Below are 21,618 nucleotides of genomic sequence, written 5' to 3'. Positions count from 1 at the left end.
GTTGCTTCCAAGTTTTGTCAGTTATGAATAAAGCTCCTATAAAATCCATGTGCCAGTTTTTGTGTAGACATAAGTTTTTAACTCCTTTGGGTAAATTCCAAAGAGTGCAGTTGCTGGAATGTATGTTAAGAGTATGTTTAATTTTGAAAGAAACGGCCAAACTGTCTTCCAAAGTAGCTGTACCACTTTGCATTTTCACCATCAATGAATGAGTGTTCCTGTCACTCCACAACCTTGCCAGCATTTGGAATTCTGGATTTTGGCCTTTTTAATAGCTGTATATAGGTATTTCATTGGTGTTTTAATTTGCATTTCCCCAATGATATGTGACGTGGAGCATCTTTTCATATGCTTATTTGTCATCTGTATATCTTCTTTGATGAGTCTGTAAGGACTATTTTTTAATCAGACTATTTGTTTCATATTGTTGAGTTTTAAGAGTTTGTTGTATATTTTGGATAATAGTCCTTTATCAGATATTTCTTTTGCAAATATTTTCTCCCAATATGTGGCTTCTCTTTTTATTCTCTTGACATTGTGTTTTGTGGAGCAGAAATATTTAATTTTAATAAACTCCAGGTAATTAATTCTTTCTTTCATGGATTGTGCTTTTAGTGTTGTATCTAAAAAGTCATTGCCAGATCCTAAGTCATCTAGGTTTTCTCCTATGTTATCTTCTAGGAGTTTTATAGTTTTATGCTGTACATTTAGGTCTGTGATTCATTTTGAGTTAGTTTTTGTAAAGGTATAAGGTGTGTGTTTAGATTCATTTTTTTTTGCATATGGATGTCTGGTTGTTACAGCATCATTCGTTGAAAAGACTATCTTTGCTCCATTATATTGCTTTGCTCCTTTATCAAAAGATCACTTGACTATATTTATGTGAGTCTATTTCTGGGCTCTCTAGTCTCTTCCACTGATTGAATTGACTGTTCTTTTGCCAGTACCACATTGTCTTAATTACTGTAGCTTTATAGTAAGCCTTGAAGTTGGATAGTGTCAGGCCTCCAATTTTATTCCTCTCCTGCAATATTGTGTTGGCTATTCTGGGTCTCTTGCCTCTCCATATAAACTTTAGAATCTGTAAATAACCACAAACTAACTTGCTGGGATTTTGACTGGGATTGCATTGAATCTGTAGATCAAATTGGGAAGAACTAATGTCTTGGCAATGTTGAGTCTTCCTATCCATGAACATGGACTATCTCTCCAGTTATTTAGTTCTTTTATTTTGTTCTTCAGAGTTTTGTAGTTTTCCTTGTATTGATCTTGTACATATTTTATTCAATTTGTGGTTAAGTATTTCATTGTTTTTTTGGTGTGCTAATGTAAATGGTATTGTGTTTTAAATTTCAAATTCTAGTTGTTCATTGCTGATATATAGGAAAGTGATTGACTTTTGTATATTAATCTTGTATCCTACAGCCTTGTTGTAATTGCTTGTTAGTTCCAGGAGTTTTTGGGTTGATTTTTTTTTTTTTTGATTTTCTACCTAGATAATCATGTCATCTGTGAACTAAGACAGTTTTATTTCTTCCTTGCTAATCTGTATAGCTTTCATTTCCTTTTCTTGTCTTACTGCATTCACTAGGACTTCAGTAGGATATTGAAAAGCAGTGATGAGACGGGACATCCTTGCCTTGTTCCCGATCACTTTAACTTTTGAAATTCATTTTCAAATTGTATTCTAGAAAGATTTTACCAACCATAGGTGACCCTTGAACGACACAGTGGTTAATCTGCATATAACTTCTAATTGACACTCCCTATCCCCATTTCCTTCACATCCATGGATTCAACCAACTATGGACAGACTATGTAGTACTGTAGTATTTACTATTGAAAAATATCCATGTATAAGTGGACCCATGCATTTCAAACCCATGTTGTTCAAGGGCCAATGGTAATATGCAGCAACATTGCATGAGAATCCATTTCCCCACAGCCTTACTAACACTCTATCAATCTTTTAATTTTTTTTCCCAGTCTGATAAATGCTGTCATGGGTATATCTTTGATTATTAGATGGATTAAATAAATTTCTATGTCTTTTATTGGTCACTTGCATTTTTTTTGACTCTGTTGTATGTCTACTCAGCTCATTTTCTCCTGGAGTATTCATTAATCATCTTCTTATTATTCCATAAGAACTCTCTCTATATATATTAAGCATTAATATATTATATGTTGTACATATCCATCCCTTTTCAAACTAGTTTTCTGTTTGACTTCTTTTAAACTAATAATTCTGGGGCAAAAGTCACTGTAGTCGTATTTAAACAGGCACATAGGATGAGATCATTGTATGTACGTTCCATTTTATCTTCCTTGAGTTGAAAATACTCTACACCCTTTAATTTCATTTTAAAATAAAGCACTTGGACACAAAACAGCCTGACAGGCTCAGGGATTTTTTACAGTTTCTCAGGAATAAGCCACGTGCTTCATTAAATGAACCCCAGGGCTCTGGTCTATCATATGCTTGACCTTGTATCTTTAGAAGCTTACTCAAGGGAACTAAAATTGTTACTGATTTGTATTGTAAGTAGGAATATTTTCCTAATAGTTAAGATATGTACTTTTGAATCATGAATAATGCAACTTAGCATCTGTTTAGCACTTAGAGAAATTCAAAGAACTTTACAATGATCCATATGCCAGGCCACTTAACTCTATAAAATAAGGTCTGACTGCCAGCCTCTTAGACCATAGTCCTACCTTCTCTCTCAGAGACTTCTTGGAGCCTAGCTACAGGATTATTTACTTGACACTTTTATGGTATATCAAAAAGATATGGCAGGGCTTCCCTGGTGGCGCAGTGCTTGAGAGTCCGCCTGCCGATGCAGGGGGCGCGGGTTCGTGCCCCGTTTCGGGAAGATCCCACATGCCGCGGAGCGGCTGCAAAAAAAAAAAAAAAAAAAAAAAAAAAAAAAAAAGATATGGCAGATTTTTACTTTTATAACATGTTAATGTTGCCTTTACTTCCCTGTAAGATCTAAAAACACCAAACAACAACAACAGCAGCAACGATACAACAATATTGTTTGGAGGGCATAGTCATTGGGTGGATGAACCCAGGTTCATTCAGCCCTTCTAGGGCTTGGGTGAGGCACTGGTAATTGACAAATGGAGATGCCTTTTTAGTATTTAAGGACATATAAATCTGTTACGAATAAAAGAAGTGTACCCAGTCTGGCAAAAAGTAAACCTTAAAAATTTTTCTCCCTGAAGTTGTGGCATAAAGAAGGCAATTAATTGGATTGGATTAAATTCGTGAATTATTATCACTACCATCATCTGCTAAATAGCCATTTTCCCCAGTTATTAGTATTATATTTGAATGAGTTAAAGAAAAACATAACATGAATACTTTGTTCCAAAGAAAGCAGTATCTTCTCCTAGGAGAATGCATTTATGTTTACTCTGAGAGTATGGGACTAAAAAACAGACCTGGGTCTGATTCTGGCTGCTGCTACTCTCCAGTTTTATAACTAAAAGTCTCTGTCTCTGGGTCTCAGTTTCCTCACTGGCAAAATAAGTGAATTTAGACCCCTAAATCTTTGAGGACCCTTTAGCACTAAGATTCTGTGATCTAAGAGGTAAATCAATTCTTAAGACTGATATTTTGAAGAGTTGCCTAATAATAATTAAACTCATTGCTTATATGATCCAAATCTTCTAGTGGATTTTTTAAGATTCTAGAGTTTAGTAACAAATCATTATTGGAAAAAAAACCACTGGAAAGCTCTATTCAAATCCTAGCAATATTGGAACACTGTGGGTTAAGGTACTTGTTATAGTGTAATGATATAACATGACACTCCTGGTATTGCTGATTGATGTTTCTATCCCCATGAAAATACCTGCTGCATTTCCTTTTTCTCTTTCTTACAATTACTTTGCTTAATAAACTTGCCAATTGGGAATTTGTTGGATAAAATAAACTTTATAATTTCAGTGCCCACTAGATGGAGATACTGGGGTAACCAAGCTCCTGATTGACCACACATATTTTTACTTCTGGGTAGATGCTCTTAGTTTTAATTAAAATAAATGAATAAATGAAAAAGGAAAATAAAAAGGAAGGAACAACAAAAAAGTGAGGGTGAGAGCTGAGAGTGAAATCCAGCTTCCCATGGCTCTGAGGAAAGATTCAGATACACCATAAATCATTGTGAAGCATTTCAAAGTTGCACTGTATATTTCCTGCCATTAAAACTAAGTGCATTGACCTAATTTGCAAATACCCACACCCCTTGAAGTGATTGTGTTTAATTTTGTATCTTTGAAAAATTTAATGAAAACTCATAAGAAAGTTTCATTTATCAAGTTTTCCTATTTCTCAAATTTGATTTTTAGAGTTAGTCTTTATAGACATAATTTTTATTTTCTTTTTTGAGTATTTTTTCCCTATTAAATTTTTAGTAGTTCACTCTCTTAAAAACACATTGAGCAATTTATAAGTTTTACTGTTTCAGAGTTGGGATGCATTTTAGCAAGACTATTGTGACTTTTTTGCAACTTAATCATTCTAAGTCCTTTGATGATTATAAAAGCTAGAGGTTGGGGTTAAAACCTAGATGAAAATGCTAGGAATAAGACTAGAAAATTAGTATATTTATGGAACATTTTACTGAAGCCAGTAGGCAGTGAATAATGCAGGTGTATAAAAATAATTTAATAATATTTTATCCAGGTATCCCCCAAATAAATAACCAAGGAAAAAAATATGTTACAAATTACATTTTCCTTGGTTACTGAGTATACCAGATGCTTTAGAAGTACTATTGGAGATTATTTAGAATTTGGATGAATGGATATAATTTCTTAATTTTAATAGTAGCAGGATTGGTAAGGGACCAGAAGACAGGAAAGTAACTTGGCCTGATCATGGAAACTAAGGGTGGAATTAAAAGAAGATGATTTCAGCATCTCACAGCATGGTATGGTGGGAAGAGCATGGCCTATGGAGTCAATCAGACCTTGGATTCCTAGCTTATACCCTCAAGAGCTGTGTGACCTTGGCACATTACTTAACCTCTGAACCTGTTTATTTGTATGTAAAATTGGGGTAATAATATTTACCCAGTAAAGTTGTTGCGAAGATTAATGTGTATAAATACAGAGCCTAACTCATAAGTGGTAATGATCACTACTGTTATCATCACCACATTATAAAGATGATGATAATCGTGTAATAATAACTTATAATTCTCATTCCAGTTAACAAAAGGTGTATTTTCTCTGCAGGTGAGGCACTCTGGGTCACTAGAAAATGATTAGGGCTAGTTTTACTGGAAGCCTTTTTATTTTCTTTCTGACTCTAAGATGCAGGGTACCATGGACCCCAAATAGATTAGGATAGTAAAAAGAACATTACTTTTCATTTCTTTATTCAACAATGTTTATTGAACCAGTCACTTACTAGAATTGGGGCCAGAGCAATAAGGTAGGCAAGGAGCTAATATTCTAGAAGGGAGAGACAGATATAAGAAACAAATAAACAGCCAAGATACTTTCATATGGCATTAATTTCTATAAGGAGAATGAAATTTAGCAATGATGGAGAATGACTTGGAGAAAGGCTACTTTTGGTTATGTGATTAGTACAAAGAATTAAAGCAAGAGAAGTGAGGAAGAGAAAAAATTACCAATTAAAACAATTACCAGTTGTCAGTAAAACTGAGTTTTATTGTGGGTAGCAATGACTTCATGATGTAGGGAGTAACATTTAAGCTGAAACATATTATTAAACATTTTATTTATTATTTTAATTATTAGCTATTTTGAACCTTTCTTCTCTGGATAAAGTCTACCCTGTTGGTTTGCAAAACTTTTCTCTTGAGAAAATTGGTAGTACTCTTTGGATGCAGTCTTGCTGATTCTGCCAATAAGGAGCCATCTGTAGGTGCAGAGAGCCATGGTAGAGAGGGAGCCATGGTAGAGTAAGGTACTTCAGGGCCCTGGCAGGTAGGCTTCTCTCCCACTTTCATGGGATGTCTAAGGTTAGGTGAAAGTAGAGTCGGTCAGTGTCCCTCAAGGGCAGCCTTGTATGTTTCTGAATTGGGATGTTCTAGTGGATTTCCAAACTTTGCTTTGATGAATCTCCTTTCCCATTTTTTTGTGGGAGTTCCAGTTGGAGGTGAGCACAGGGGACAGGAGTACCATTCACCTCACTCTGTCTAGGGAATCATAGATGGTCATTATTAGATTATAGCCTTAACATTCAGGGAAAAAACAAAATTAAAGAGGCAAAACTGTACCTATAGAATTTCTAATCAAATTATTGCTTAGTATTTCAAACATCTTGCCTTGCTATAAAATATAAAACACTGGACTGTGAAGCTATTCTTCTGAAGCTGGCCTAAGAAAGTCCCAGACCTTTGACACTGGTTAGAGTTAGATGTAAATATTGCTGGTTGCCTTGTTACTTAATTTTTATTATCAGTCCTATTCTGTTGTCCAGTGTGGTACACTTTATGCTTTTTACCCTTATATTACAACTTCATCATATTTCTCTGGTTATTATTTCACTGTTATATGATAAGAGATCCCACAATAAGTGACTAAAATGAGTAATGTAAAAGCTGGTGTTCCTATTGTTTTTCTTTTTAAATATCTTCAAAAATAAATCTTTCAAAGAGTAGAATTTTTCAGAGAAGGAGGTAGATTTGTTTTTTTGGGTGTCTGAGTGGCAAAGTTGACATTTGCTAAAGTTTCATTTCACACATGTAGACTATTCAACTGCCAGTTTGGCAATTTGACATGTTAAAGTAATTTACCCTGTAATTAAATTATTTCTCATGGAATATCATACCTTCTTTGGAGCAATAGTGGGAGCAGGAGTGGGGAATCCCATTTCATTTCATTTCTTATTACAAACAGGGAAAGTTCTTTAAATTCATCTTCTAGAAACCCAGGTTGTGCTGTTAATACTCGGGTGCCCTGCTCTGTATCAGCACCAGCATGGTCTTACTAAGGACAACATAAGAGGAGTTTGGCTTTTTTGGGTATCCCTTTCAAATGATACATTTTAATGAGTGCCACCCAGGTTACTCTTTGACCAATATGTTGATTTAATTATTTTAAGCATGTAAATAAAATATAATTGTTTCAAAGATCTTGGGTAACATCCCACATAAGAAGACATTCTGGGCTATTAACCATTTGTTCATTTTGACTGTGTTTATTTAAATCAAGTAGGAGCAGGGCCCCATGCAACTTTATGTGTGGTCATCAAAGCCCATAATCTCCTATAATTTAAGTAAGTTACAGGGAAGGTAAAACTGGTCATGACTCCTGTGGTTACAAGGACATCCAGAGAATATCTGATTAATGTTTCTTCTTATAAAATTGTGTTATTGCTTTGTAAAATACATGCAAAAAATTCAATCAGTAAAATCTAAAATTAAAAAGATTTAAAATTCTACGTGCTGTAAAGAATTCTACACTGTAAAAAGAAAGTGCTTGTTTTTATTTTTATAATTTAAGTTGTATTTATGTTCATTTTTATGACAAAATATTTAATTGTCAGTTTTTATAAATATTACAATTTTTCAAATAAGCTTGCTGTGGTTAGGAAAGGAACATTTGGCAATAAAGCAAAAAATTTTTTCAGAAAAAAAATTTAAATGTAAGTTTCCTTTAGGAATAATTCACAGAAACCTATGTTTTAATGCAGGATGTCTTTATATTTAGAAGTTTTCATTGATTTGCTTAAAATTTTTTGCATAACATTGTAAAGTATGATACATTATTACTTGTTAACAACAAAGTTAAATATCACACATATAGTCAGATGGATTGTTTTTTTGTTGTTGTTTTGGCCGCGCTGTGCAGCTTGCGTAATCTGTTTCCCAACCAGGGATTGAATTCAGGCCATGGCAGTGAAAGTGCCTAATCCTAACCACTAGATCACCAGGGAATTCCTAGATGGATTGTTAATGTAGAGCTTAAAATTTTTTCTCAACTTTTAATTAATTAATTAAAATTTATTTTTTAAATTGAAGTATAGTTGATTTACAATGTGTTAATTTCTGCTGTACAGCAAAGTGACTCAGTTATACACATAAATACATTCTTGTTTATATTCTTTTCCATTATGGTTTATTCCAGGATATTGAATATAGTTCCTTGTGCTATATAGTAGGACCTTGTTGTTTATCCATTCTATGTATAATAGTTTGCATCTACTAACCCCAAACTCCCAGTCCATCCTTCCCCAATGCCCCCCTTCCCCTTGGCAACCACGTGTCTGTTCTCTATGTCTGTGAGACTTCTCAACTTTTTATTATGAGAAAATTTCCAAATGTATAGAAAAAGTGCATGAATAGGCAATGAACATGCATGTCTTTCACCTCAGTCCTTATAAACATTTTGCCACATTTGTTTTATCTTTTTCTCTAATTTTTCCTGTACCATTTGAGAGTTAATTGCAGACATAGCCCCTAAATACTTCATCTCCTAAGAACAAGGCATCATTCAACGTAACCAAATATAATTATCACATAGATATAATACTGTTACCTAATATGCATATTATTTTGTATTCATATTTCCCAATTGCACCAATGATAATGTCCTTTACAGCTTTTCCTCTGTTTTTTCTTTTTCTTTCTTTTTTTTTTCTGATCCAGTCATTGCATTTAACTGTCATGTTTCTTTAGTTTTCTTTATTCTAGAACAATTCCCAAGTTTTTTTTCATTTTTCATGATATTGACATTTTTGGAGAGTCCAGACTGTTATTTTTTTTTGATCAGGCTTCCTCAATTTGGGTGTGTCAAGATAGTTGCCTTATTATTAGGTCAATATTCATTTTTTTCCCCCAGAAATATGTAGGTGATGTCCTTCTCAGTGAATCACATCATATGATATCAGTTTATCCCATTATACTTGTTTTTTTTTTAATACATAGAGATAAGTAGAGATCTGCTGCCTATCCAAAAGAATGCCTTAGTTTAGGTATGTGACATAAATTCTCTTTTTTATAAAGATGGATTTTTTTTGTTAATAATAGTTAAAAATAGTTTTTAAAGTCCTTTAAAGGTGAAAATAGATATTGTAACATATTTAGTCTTCTATTATGTGTTTGAATAACTATAACACTCAATGCATATCTGTTGAATGAATGAAAATACTGATGACTTTAAAATCACAAATTCTCAGCTTTGTCAAAGAATTAAAATCCTTCATTGTTGCACTGCTATTTACGTATTTTTATGTTTTCTTTCATTGTTTTGTTTAGGAAACAAAATGTACTAAGCTTGGAATAAACTGTTTGAGATGTCTAGCATAGAAATAACCCAAGCAAATGTAATTTTAAACCATCACTGTTTATATAGGGTCACATTATTTCACTTGCAGTTACTCAGGGTTTGTATATATCACATTTCAGTGTAATGACATGGGCAGGCTCCAAAGAAAATACCAGGCAACACGAATTTGGTTTGACTAACAAATATTTACATGTCTCCATATCTCTAATTGTAATCTTTTAAGGGGTTTATGCTACACAGGCTTAATTCTTTAAAGCTTTATGTTAGAGTAAAAGAGGTTAATTAGTAGTATATCTAACTGTAAAAATGATACTGCAGCCCGTCTGGATAGATGTCATTTTAAGCCAGAGCTTCTGCAGAGAACAGGTGGACTCAAGAGCTCTGACATGGGCAGACGGCTGCCTGTCAGGTGCATGCTGTCTTGTGTGTATTAACCTTTTCTTCCTTCCCAGGTGGGTGGTGTTGATAGAAGTCAGAATGGTCATTTGATCTTTTAGGATTCTCTAGTCATTAGTTGGTACATTATAGGAGAGAAAAGATAAACAGTGCTGCCCTTTGCTTGTAAGGCTAGTGCCTCACTTGCAGGAGGCAGACAGGTGGTTGTACTGCTGGCCAGCGACCCATTCACGCTTTTGCTCGCTCAGTACCACCGTGTCAGTTGGCATGCTTCTGTGGGATGGCCATCTGGAACTGTGTGGGTTAAGTCTGTAGTCGTAAAATTGTTTAAGGGACGCCCTCCCCCCACTTCCCATCAGACCTAGATTTAAAGCACCCTGGCCTTTCTGACCACAGTGTAACCTCTAACTGCACTATTGGGCTTCTTACTTTGTATTGCAAGATGTTTCCCTCTAGACTCTGGGGAGGTCTTCAAGCACAGAGACTATACCCTCCCTTTTTTAAAAACTGAAGTATAGTTGCTGAACAATATTGTATAAGTTATAGGTATGCAACATAGTGATTCACAGTTTTAAAAGTTTATACTCCATTTATAGTTATTATAAAACATTGACTATATTCCTCATGTTTTAGAGACTATCCTTTTTTTGCTCTTTGGATCCCCAGTGTGCAGTCTGGTGCCTAACTGAATTAAGAAAAAAAATGTGATCTCATTTGTAAAACGCTAATTTGCTGGTGATAATGTAAATAATTACTTGGGCTTTTTATTTAGTATAATCACTTGAGAGTCTATCAATTTTGCAACTAAACTTAATCCAGAGGATTTATTCATTTATCTGTTTTATTGAAGAGTTATTATCTTCCAGGTAGGACTGATCTACCAAATATCTCTCTTTCCTCTCCTATGGCTGATATCCATTCTGAGTAGATGGAATCTGTGCCACACTGGTTGTTAAAAATGTGACTGTAATTCCTGGTTCCAGGCATTTGTGCTAGGTGCTAGGCGCTAGGTTTCTTAGTTGCTAATAGGCTTTGTCTGTCATATACATATATGAAAGCATGTCCCATAAATCTAAGCATGTGAATTAGCAGAGTTGTCATAGTAATGGTACTAGTAAAGACTATCCCTCTTGAGACCCAATTTGAACTTTCCGAATTTTATCCCCTGCCTCTTACATTTTCAGGTGAAGGAGTTATTACATAGGGAGGTGTTCAAGGAGCAAAACGGGCAATGACACTGGCCCTATTCCTGTACTACATAATTGGCTACCCAAAATAGAGGTGTTTCTAAAGGTGTGAATTTCTCTTTATGGATGTGGAAACGTCTCTTTTATCCCCAGCTGTATTCTTCATACTTGTGTAAAGTCTCGTGCTCTCTTAGTTTTATTTTTTGCTTCCTAATTTCCTCTCCACTGGAGAAAGGAGATGGGTATTATATAGCCTTTATATATAGTTATAAAGTAGTAAAGTGGGTGCTTTTGCTTGTTGACCAGAAATTTAAGATCAATTAAATATTTTCTAATTGTAGTGTTATAGTTAAAATATATAAGTATTGACTAACAGTAATGGAAATGAGAATATGAACAGTTTTTAAGTGTGAGTTTCAGTCTTGAGAGCTAGTTGATGAGTTGGGGGTTCCTAGAGCTGTAAACATAAGTGGGAAGCAGCCACTGTCTTAAATGGGTGAAAATGTATTTTTAATAACTCCAGTTATTTTGTGATTTCATCAAGAATGATTATAGATTCCTTGAAATTTAGTTTTCTTATTATAAAAGCAATATATTCTCATTATAGAACACTGGGAAATTTAAAAGTATGTTAAAGTTAAATTTAAAAATAACCTATAATCATAACAACCAAAGATTGGACTCATTGTCATCTTGAGTACTGTGATGAAAATAAAGTCTTATGAAAATATTACAGTTCAAGGAACCTACATTTAGTGCATGTGTTGATCCAATTAGCAAAATTTTATAGAATGTCTACTTTGTACCAGGCACTCATCTAGGCACTAAAACAAAGTGCTTTCCCTCATGGAGTTTACATTTGATAGGGTGTGACAGAAAATAAATGAAAAGGTAACATAAGATGGTAAAAACCTTGAAGAAAGAAAGCAGGGTATGAGATGGAGAGTGGTAGGGGGTATTAATATATTTTAGGGGGATGGGGGAAAGTGTCTGATGAGGTGACATTTGAGCAGAGATTTCAGAGCAAGAGCATTCCAGGCTGAGGGAATGGTAGGTGGAAAGAACCTGGAGTGGTGTGGGATATTGCTTTCTGGTTGGCTAATAATTATGGTCAACATTTATTTTGCACTAACTGTATTCTAGGTTTTTAAAATCTTTGCAACAACCCAATGAAATGAGTAATTATTATAACTCCCATTTTGCAGATGAGGAAACTTACATGCTTTAACCACTGTGTTATACTGATAAGTGCTATGACAGAGCAGAGAGTTAGAGTATGTAACTCGATTCTAGGAGGCCATGAAAATTTCCCAGAGGGGTTGCTGCTTGAATTTAGTCTCAGTGAAAGAGCAATTAGCCACAGTTATGAAAGTGAGAAGAGTATAGAATTCTGGTCTTATTTATCCCCCTGCTTTATCCCCAGAACCTGTAATAGTACCTTGCTGACATTTGGCACTCAGTAAATGTTTGTTGAATGAATGAAGGTGGAACAACATTTGCAAAGAGGCATAGAACACATGGGATATTCAGAAAACTGAAATTAGTTTGACAGGAGCATGAACTATGTGTTAAAAGCAGCAGTAGCTTATGGTAGAAGAAATAAGCAGGGGTCAGATCATAAATCTGTTTTTATGAAAAGGCAGTGAGGTATTTTGGCAGCACATATATACTAAAAATTGGTAAGCTATGGAGGAGATGGTCTTGGAGCCTGGGGGAGGAGTGCCTGGGGTGGGTGGGTTGGGTGCTTGTATGGGTGGGTGAGAAATGGCAGATTATAGTGTGTGAAGCTGGCATTCAAGATCTACATTGCTATAACCTTGGGATAGTAGGGTGGGGGGGAATGAGAAAGAGGGGAAAGGGCAGTGCCCCCAGAAAACAGTTGAGATGAAGAGGGGATGGCTAGACATACTTCTCATAAGGGCCCACTACAGTCAGTTTTATAAATAATGTAGTAACTTCAGGGGCCTGAGAGTAGTGGCTGGGACCTTGGAACAAGAGGGATGTGACCTATTTTAATAACATTTTTATAATACTTCTGATACCAAATGTGTGGGATTTTTCTGACACCAACCAATTCTCTAACTCTCCAGATACCAACTGGGTGTTCTACAATCCATTCAATTCAATTCAGTTTTATCACTCCCTGGAGTTAGTGTCAGATCCTACAAGTTAAGGACTCAGTCCCACAAGACTGACCCCACTTCAGATGCCAGTTGCAAGTCTCAGGTTGTCACCTCTTCTTCTGATCAACCAGCTATAAAGTTGGGGGTTCCCACAACTCCCTCCTCAGGTTCAATCATTTTCTAGAATGACTCACAGAACTCAGGAAAGCTCTACACTTGCTACTGAGCTTGGTTTATTATAAACAATACAACTCAGGAACAGCCAAATGGAAGAGGTGCATAGGAGAAGGTATTGGGTAAGGGAGATGCACAGAACTTCTCTATGCCTTCTTCACGTGTGCCACCTGCCAGTGCCTCGATGTGTTCACCAAATCAAAATTCCCTGAATCCTGTTGTTTAGGGGTTTTTATGGAGGTTTCATTCTGTAAGCACTATTGATTAAATCACGGGCTGTTGGTTATTGATTCAATTCTAGGCCCCTCCCCTCCCTGGAGGTGACAGTGGGGGTGGGGTGGGGGTGGGGGCTGAAAGCCCCAGTACTCTAGTCCATGCCTTGGTCTTTCAGGGGACCAGCCCCCATTCCGAAGCTATCTAGGAGCCCTTAGCCACCAGTCATCTCTCTAGCATATAAAAGACACTCATCACTCCAGAGATTCCAAGAGCTTTATGTTTTGTGTGCCAGGAACTAAAACAAAAAATCAAATGTTTATTTTTAATTATATCACAAAGGGTAAGTTGGGGGTAGGGAGAGGAGACCTGAGAGTGCAAAGAAAAAAGTAGGATTCAATCACAGTTGGAGGGGCTGCAAAGGGTGGCTAGGAAGAAAAAGTAGATCCGCTCACCAGATGGGGGGAATTGAGAAGGGCTTTTCCTGGCAAAGATAAGGATTAAAGAGGAAGTGGGATGAATCCACAAGAAGCAAGGGCCTTCAGACATTCCTGTAACTGAAGACATGACTGCTTTGGCCTGACTCTGATGGGTTAGATTTTTAGCCTCATTAGAAAGGACTAGAGAATCCCAGCATAGTTTCAGTCTGAAAGTATTAGGAATCAGATTTTCCTATGCAGATTGTAGGCAACTTGTTAATATTTAATAAAAGGAGGAAAGCTGGATTTGTAAATAAACATTGGCCTATAAATTACCTATCTGTAGATTGCTATCTGAGATTTCCCCTACTATTCGTTTATTACTGTAAGTTAAAGTTTCTAAAAATTTTGAACCATGACTCATGTAAAACATGTTTTACATTGCAGTGTAGTAATATATAATACACATGGGCAAACATACTCTGAAAAGTTTCACAAAACAATACTTACCCTTTCTACCTGCAGTACTTTCCATTCCATTACTTCATTCCATTCCCTTCCCTTCTATTTAAAAAGCATATTTTGAACCACCAAATTGATTTCATAATTAGGTAATGGGTTGCTACCAATTGTTTGAAAACATTGCTCTAAGTGGTTTCCTAAAATTATGATGAGCTAAAAACCAGTATGGAGAAGAGGTATAGGAGCAAAGTTAAGGGGTAAAAGTCTTCTGTACCAGGGTCTCAGTTCAAGATAGGGAAACACCAATCCCTTCAATAATGGCAGCACACAGAAGTGTAAGGAAGAATGAACTCTAAAGCAAAAGAGAGAAAGTGATATTTCACTCTCCAAGATGTGCCAATGTTATGATATGACTGAGTAGTGACTGAGCAGTTTCAGGGTTTTTATTTGGTACATATTCATTTCTTAGGTGCAGATTTTTGTCTTGAATATGGTAGATTAGTAGAACAAGATGTTGACATCATATTTTTTTTTTTTTTTTTTTTCCTTGCGTTATGCGGGCCTCTCACTGTTGTGGCCTCTCCCATTTGCGGAGCACAGGCTCCGGACGCGCAGGCTCAGTGGCCATGGCTCACGGGCCCAGCCGCTCCGCGGCATGTGGGATCTTCCCGAAACGGGGCATGAACCCGCGTCTCCTGCATCGGCAGGCGGACTCTCAAGCACTGCGCCACCAGGGAAGCCCGACATCATATATTATTTGTTCATTTATTCATTCAACATTCATTTTCATCAGATAGGGCAGATACTAGAAATACAGAGGTGAACAGGCACATGCTCCCTCCCCTCATGGAGCTTAGACAAATGGGAGAGACCAATGTTAAACAAACATACACAAATATCTATATACAGATTGTGATAAATGCTGTGAAGGAAATAGACTATAAGAAAGAAAAACAGGAAGAACCCAGTTTATATGGGGAGGGATAGATAGCTTTTAGGGAAGACCTCGTGGAGTAAGTTGAGATGTGAAAGCTGAGTTGGAGGTGTCAGGCAAAAATGACTTATTTTTCAAAGTAACTATGTCATATGTTGTCATAGGCACAAAGTATTCCAGAATGTTTTGAAGAGCTAAAACTTCAGCTGTAGGGATAAGTAGTATATCCTTCCAAAGTAGTGGAAGGAAAGACTTATGAAGTGAGCAGGGAAAGTGAGCAGAACTGCCACCCAATGCACCGGTGGTCAGGATAGTCGCTAATGTTGCAGGCTGCTGTTTGGTCCAGTAGCGGAGAGTTCATTATCCATCTTGCAAAGCAGCCAAGGACCATCCTTACTGGTATCTCGTGGAAACGATCATTGTCTTTTTCTCCCCTTCTTTCCTACCACCCCCTTTTAGACAATGTTAGTGTCTCTTGTTCCATCTTTTGACAGTGTGTAAAGTGGATGTGTTTTGTGACAAATGACCTTACCAGTTGGGTACATCTCCTGGTCTAGGTTAGTTTCTGTTCCATTAGAAATTATTTACCCTTCTTTGAAACCTTCTGCCAATGGTTTGCTAAACTATTGGCTAGCATTTCTGTATTTACATCTGGGAGAGTGTTTGTTTCTATTTTCATCTTAGTCTTTTGTTGAACACAGTATTTCTGACATTTATAACTTTGGGGAGTGTCAGGAATGGCTATGTGTTGGTACTCAACAAGGAATGAAAATCTAGAGAAAAAAATTGCAATCAGACATTTATTTTCCAAAGGACAAGTTTTCTTGGTCAGTTTTTCTGCATTTTGGATTAGATTCTAGGTTGGCAATAAGATCGTCCATCCATGAAACCAGATATTGGGTCTTGGTGCTACGTTTGGTTCTCTACACTGTGAGAGAACAGTGTGTTCTCTCTATACCACAGTGTGTGGTATAGAGCTCTGAATACATGTCCAAAATGCTGTGTAAAAGATCACATGAATCTGTCTCTAGCTACCCTTGCATGGGATATGTCATGCGGTGCAGGGGGGACCTAGTAGATTGCATGGAAGGTGGATATAAGCTGCTGTGGTAGCCCCAAGTTGGCGTGTGACTGAAGGGGCCTCGTGAAGATGAAGGATGGGGACTAGAGACGTGCCTGAGAATCCACATTTTGGGAGATAGGCCAGAATGGATATTCCTTACTGTTTCATGCAGTTTTTTTACTTCCCTCTCCTACCCCAAAAAGGGCAGGGAATCCTCTCTTTTTTGGAAATATGTTTTGAAGCAAGCAGGAGTTCCCTAAGTCAGAGTTGTACTGATCCTTTTGTCTCTAGGGCTTCTATTTTTATCTTCATCTTTTGTTGAATATAATATTTATAATATTTCCCATCTTGGGGAGAGCGAGGAAATCTATAGTTTACACAGCAGATGAAGTTAAGAGGTTCCTGTGCCTGAAGCCCATATCTCAGGGGCCCTCTCCCTATGTGCTACTTATTGTAGTAACCTCCCAATCCAAGCAAAATTCTGCTCTTCAGCATTCATAGCCTCCACTTGAATATCCCCAGTAATCTCATTGCTTCACAAATTAACTCTTTTCATTCTTGGACCATTTTAGTCATTGGAAAAATTTTTCTTACGTTTAATCACAACCTACCCTTTCTATCTCAATCCTCAGTTTCCTCCTTTTGTTGCTATTAGAGTTTTCAAAGTTTAAGGAAGCTCTCCTGGCTCCTCACACATCTACTATTCTTTCACCAGTTCCTTCTGGAATATGGTCGCAGGACCTCCTTGCCATTCTTAGTCTCCCTTGTTAGAATGTACTCTATCATTATCATTGCCCTACTTAATATGACTATCCACCTGATGCCTGTTATGTCTCAATTTTTTCTTTTACTTGTACTAAGTGCCTATTTACTTTCTTTTGAAAAAAATTCTAGGAATTATACGACCAAGAATATTTATTCAATAAGGTTAATAACTTAGAAATTAAAAACCAGGGCAAAGGAAAGAAGAATGAAAGCACACCATCTGTTAATTACTTAGTATAATTGTTTTTTTAACTGTATTTACTGAGATTACTGGAAGCCAAGGTAAAAAGGGAAACATAGTAATTTATATAGGTCTTGTGATCAGAAGAGAGAAACCATTCCAGTTCTTCAGAGGAGGCAATGTTTTCTCTGGGGGTACTAAATTCTAAAATGCATTTCTCACATGGATTCTTTACAGCACACAAAGCATAATGAAAATGACTGCTCCAGCAGTCTGAAAACAAATGCAAAAATGATATTCATGTGACTGTTTCTTACAATGACCTATAGTAGATGCTCTTGACATAACGTTTGAGCACAACTCAAATATCCCTTGTAACAACTCTTTTAACACTCTTCACCATTTCCTGACCCTAAAGGTTCTTCCCACTTCATGTTAAAGTCTTTGTGAATTGAATACTGTACACATAAAATCCTTTCTCCCAGGCAAACGTGTCTGCCGAGTTATGGATTTGGTCAATCTAGATGATGATTCATGGGAGTTATTTTTTTCTCTTTGGGTTGGGTCCATTTCTGTACAATTGGAGTCATATGAGGAAAATTAACAGGTGTTAATTTGAACAGTTATACTGGGGGAAAAAGAATAGTTAATTATCTAATGCTCCCCCCACTCCTTACCTTCCCCCGGAGAGTCAGACCTTGAGGGTGGGACAGGACAGTGTCGCTCAAAACTCCGCATGAAGAACCCTCCCCCCGCAGGGAGTGGTAGCATCCCTCTGACCATGGGCAGAGATGTGCAGTTCCAGGACACACTTGCCAAACCACAGAGATTGCAGGCCTGCTGCCCATCCATCATTATCATCATTATTTAACATTCTTCAAAGGTCAGAGCCAAAATAAATGGTCTGCTAGCCAAGCGAGCGACACCAGCCTTTACCACAGGCGTGTGTAGGCCCCTTGGTATTTAGTAGCAGTGACTTGGGTCATGTTCTTGTCTGAGTCCATCAATGTGGCCAGGCCATGGCCTCCTGCTGTCTTCCCACAGCAACTTTTTTTTTTTTTTCCAATTCTGTCCCACCTCCTCCCCTCTTCCCAATAATAGTTACCTTGGTATGTGTTTGCTGGCCTTTTTTTCTTTCTTTAGAATTTAAACAATGAAAGGGATTGAATTAATTGTGCTAGTGAGAGATAAAAGTTTATACAGAAGGCTTTTGGGGGCTTCTGAATTTTGGGTTCCTGGCTCAACCTTGAAACTCCACTCCCCTTAGGAGTAAAGAATAGTATTGTGGTCGAAACCTTAGAGCCAAGATTCTGAGTTCAAATCCTGACTGCCACTTACTAGTTGAATGATCTTGGGCAACTTACTTAACCTCTCTATGCTTTAGTTTCTTCATTACAAAATGCATTTATTAATGGAAACTTCCCTCATGGATTTGAAATTTTATAGTTCATGAAAAGGGTTTAGAACAATGTCTGACTCAGTGTATTAGCTGCTATTATTATTATTAGGCTGCAGAAATCTTACCAAAATGTCAGCTTTATATTGAGATCCCTCTGGGTTGTGGCTGTTTGGGAGGGAGGTATGTGGGATTGTATTTGGAGACGGATAATGGGAAAGCGCTTCAAGCCCCAAACAGTCCAGCAAGGTAGATTTTTTTCTTTCTAACCTGGGGATAAGATGGAGTGAAATTGTGAGGACTCAGAAATATCTGCATCCTAAGGCCCCATGGTCAACTCTGTTGTTAATTTTTACAGGAGGGATATTCAGTTCTGGTGTGGATACATTTTGCTCCATGTGCTTACGGGGACCCAGTGTCTAGGCACAGCCTCCATTTTCTGAGGCAGGCGGACAAGGTGGCCTGGTGGACTTTGGAGCCAACCCTATCAGGCTTTGACTCTTAGCTTAGGTTAATTTATTGACCTTTTCGAGCCTCAGTTTCCTTCTCTATAAAGTAGCAATTATAATTTTGACATTTCAGAGTCATTTTGGAGACTTAATAAGATAGCACATATGAAATATCCTCATAGTATCTTGCCTTAGAAGACATGTGACATTTGTTAGCTTCCTTCCCTTTTTTCTTCCTATTCTTTCCTGTCTGCTTAATTTATTAAGAAAGCCCCAGTGAGGACTTCCCTGGTGATCCAGTGGATAAGACAGCGCGCTTCCACTGCAGGGGGTGCAAGTTCTATCCCTGGTCAGGGAAGTTCCACATACTGCGTGGTGCAGCCAGGAAAAAAAAAAAAAGCCCCAGTGTAGGAAATTTTTTTGGAGGAGTGCTTTCAAATTTAATGTGACTACAAATCACCTGGGGCTCTTGTTAAGCTGCAGATTCTGATTCAGCAGGTCTGGGGTGAGGCCCGACTCTGTACTTCTGATCTGTCCCCCAGTGACACCGATGCTTTGTCTGAGGACCACAGAGGGTACTGTTTTCTTTCCTACCTTTGCATCTCATTATTACCTGTTGGATTTATGTTAGCATTTTAATAGTCTTACCACACATATCTGCACATCCAGGATCGTCATTTATTCAAGGTTGTATGTTACAGGCACCTACCAAGGTTCTTCCTCATCCAATACAGGTAGCAATGGTTGAGATCTAGAAGAAACCTATCATAGACATTTTCTCATGTTCCCCACGGACCTGGAATCCCAAACTGTTTCACATAAAATGCAGTGTTCCTGCCTTGTTGAAGGCCTCCTCTCAGAATCTGGGCCCCTCCATGACTCAAGGTTGCAGGTCAGTTAGGTTAGGCAAGTGGTCCTTGTTCTTTCTTTACAGTTTGAAGGGAGATGACGTGAAGACTGTGCTTCTGCCCTCACTAAGCACCCCAGATATTTTGAGAGCCACATTCCCCAATTACTAGCTTTCTCCAGATTCATTAGATTATGTTCTTTTCAGTGTACACGGATGGAGGAGTCCACTTTTCTTTTTGTGTGTGTGTGATATACGCTTGTGAGTGCATACTCTTTGATGGTTCTAGATTTTAGCAGGTTTTTCAGATTTACTTTTGAGAATCCCCTTCAGTGTTGTTTCTTTGTGGTTGCTGACTTTTTTAATATTTGAACTCCTCCTTTGTCCTTTCCCGCATTATTTACTGGAACTTTTCAGCCTGAACCATCAGAGTCAGTGGCATCTGCTATGTTCATTTGGGAACTGGCTGTCATTGTCCTCAGGCAACTGTTCTTGAAGTAAAAAATCTGGAAGTTACTAATCTCTTTGAGTTAGAGATGTGAAGAAGAAATAATAGCCTCCTTCTTCTTCTTTTTCTAATCAAAGCAAGCCTCCCCCCCCCCCCCGCCCCCCCGCTTAGAACACTCCACAGTGTCCACAAGTTAGAGTTCGGTCATCAGCCATGTTACAAAACAAAGCAAGTCTATCTCAGTCTTTTTAAAATTTACCTTGGTGCTGTTTCATGAAGTTTCTCCTACTTGGCTGGGATCTACCTAACAGGTTTACCAATTTGGGGAAGAATTTGAAAATAGCCCCAAGTAAGAACACAGGCATTTTGCAAGTTAAGGTGGAGAAGGATTGCAGGGGGAGAAAGTTGAGAAAATATCTGAGGCAAAGAAAAGTCAGAGGAGCCATTACCTTTGTTTTTTTGTTTTTTTGCGTTACGCGGGCCTCTCACTGTTGTGGCCTCTCCCGTTGCGGAGCACAGGCTCCGGACGCGCAGGATCAGTGGCCATGGCTCACAGGCCCAGATGCTCCGCAGCATGTGGGATCTTCCCGGACCGGGGCACGAACCCACGTCCCCTGCATCAGCAGGCGGACTCTCAACCACTGCGCCACCAGGGAAGCCCGAGCCATTAACATTTTCACCTTATCTAGATATATCAGCCAGGGTCATGACAAGAAATAGACAGCACACTCAATAATCAAGGGCAATTTATTTCATAGCAACTATTTCCAAAGGTGTAGTAGGTAATGAGGACTAGTTGTAGCTGAGCTTTCTTCCTTTTTCCCCTTTCCTTGCCTCCTAAACCCCATCCTCCCCCCCCCCCCCCCACCCCGCTCATTCCCCATTTCCTGCCAGAGTCCTCTGTTGAAAAAACCCAGTGGAAAGCAGAGTGCACAGGAGCCTCTCGATATAGTTCATGCTGGGCAGCCTCCTGGGCAGATAGTAGGATGGAGGTGGGTGGACAGCACATCTAGGGGGGCAAATCATTGTCTGGCACACTAGTTTTACACTTTCTTTTGAAAGACTTGTTCACCTGAAGACATTATCAATATGGTGAACTCCTTGAGGGAAGACACTGAGTGATCTGTCCACTTATCTGTAGGATGCTAGTATTTAAATGACTGTTGAATGAATGAATGGGGCTGTTCATTTCCTTCTTTTCTCTTAACTTGCACTTGTCGGTGACCTACAATAGCTGGATGATGCTGTCTCGGTTAGGGTCCGTGTTCTTAATAGCAAGCCTTCC

At 37.8% G+C, this 21,618-nt stretch overlaps 1 protein-coding gene across 3 annotated transcripts in view; it reads left to right on the top strand.

The window, feature by feature from the left end:
- The window catches only part of GALK2 (galactokinase 2), a 142,568-nt gene that overhangs the window by 56,701 nt on the left and 64,249 nt on the right, over positions 1 to 21,618 (top strand). The window lies entirely within an intron of this gene.

The sequence above is a fragment of the Lipotes vexillifer genome, unplaced genomic scaffold, assembly GCF_000442215.2.
Source record: "Lipotes vexillifer unplaced genomic scaffold, Lipotes_vexillifer_v1.1 scaffold24, whole genome shotgun sequence".
Classification (NCBI taxonomy): Eukaryota; Metazoa; Chordata; class Mammalia; order Artiodactyla; family Lipotidae; genus Lipotes; species Lipotes vexillifer.
This window is presented reverse-complemented; position numbering and strand designations above follow the sequence as displayed.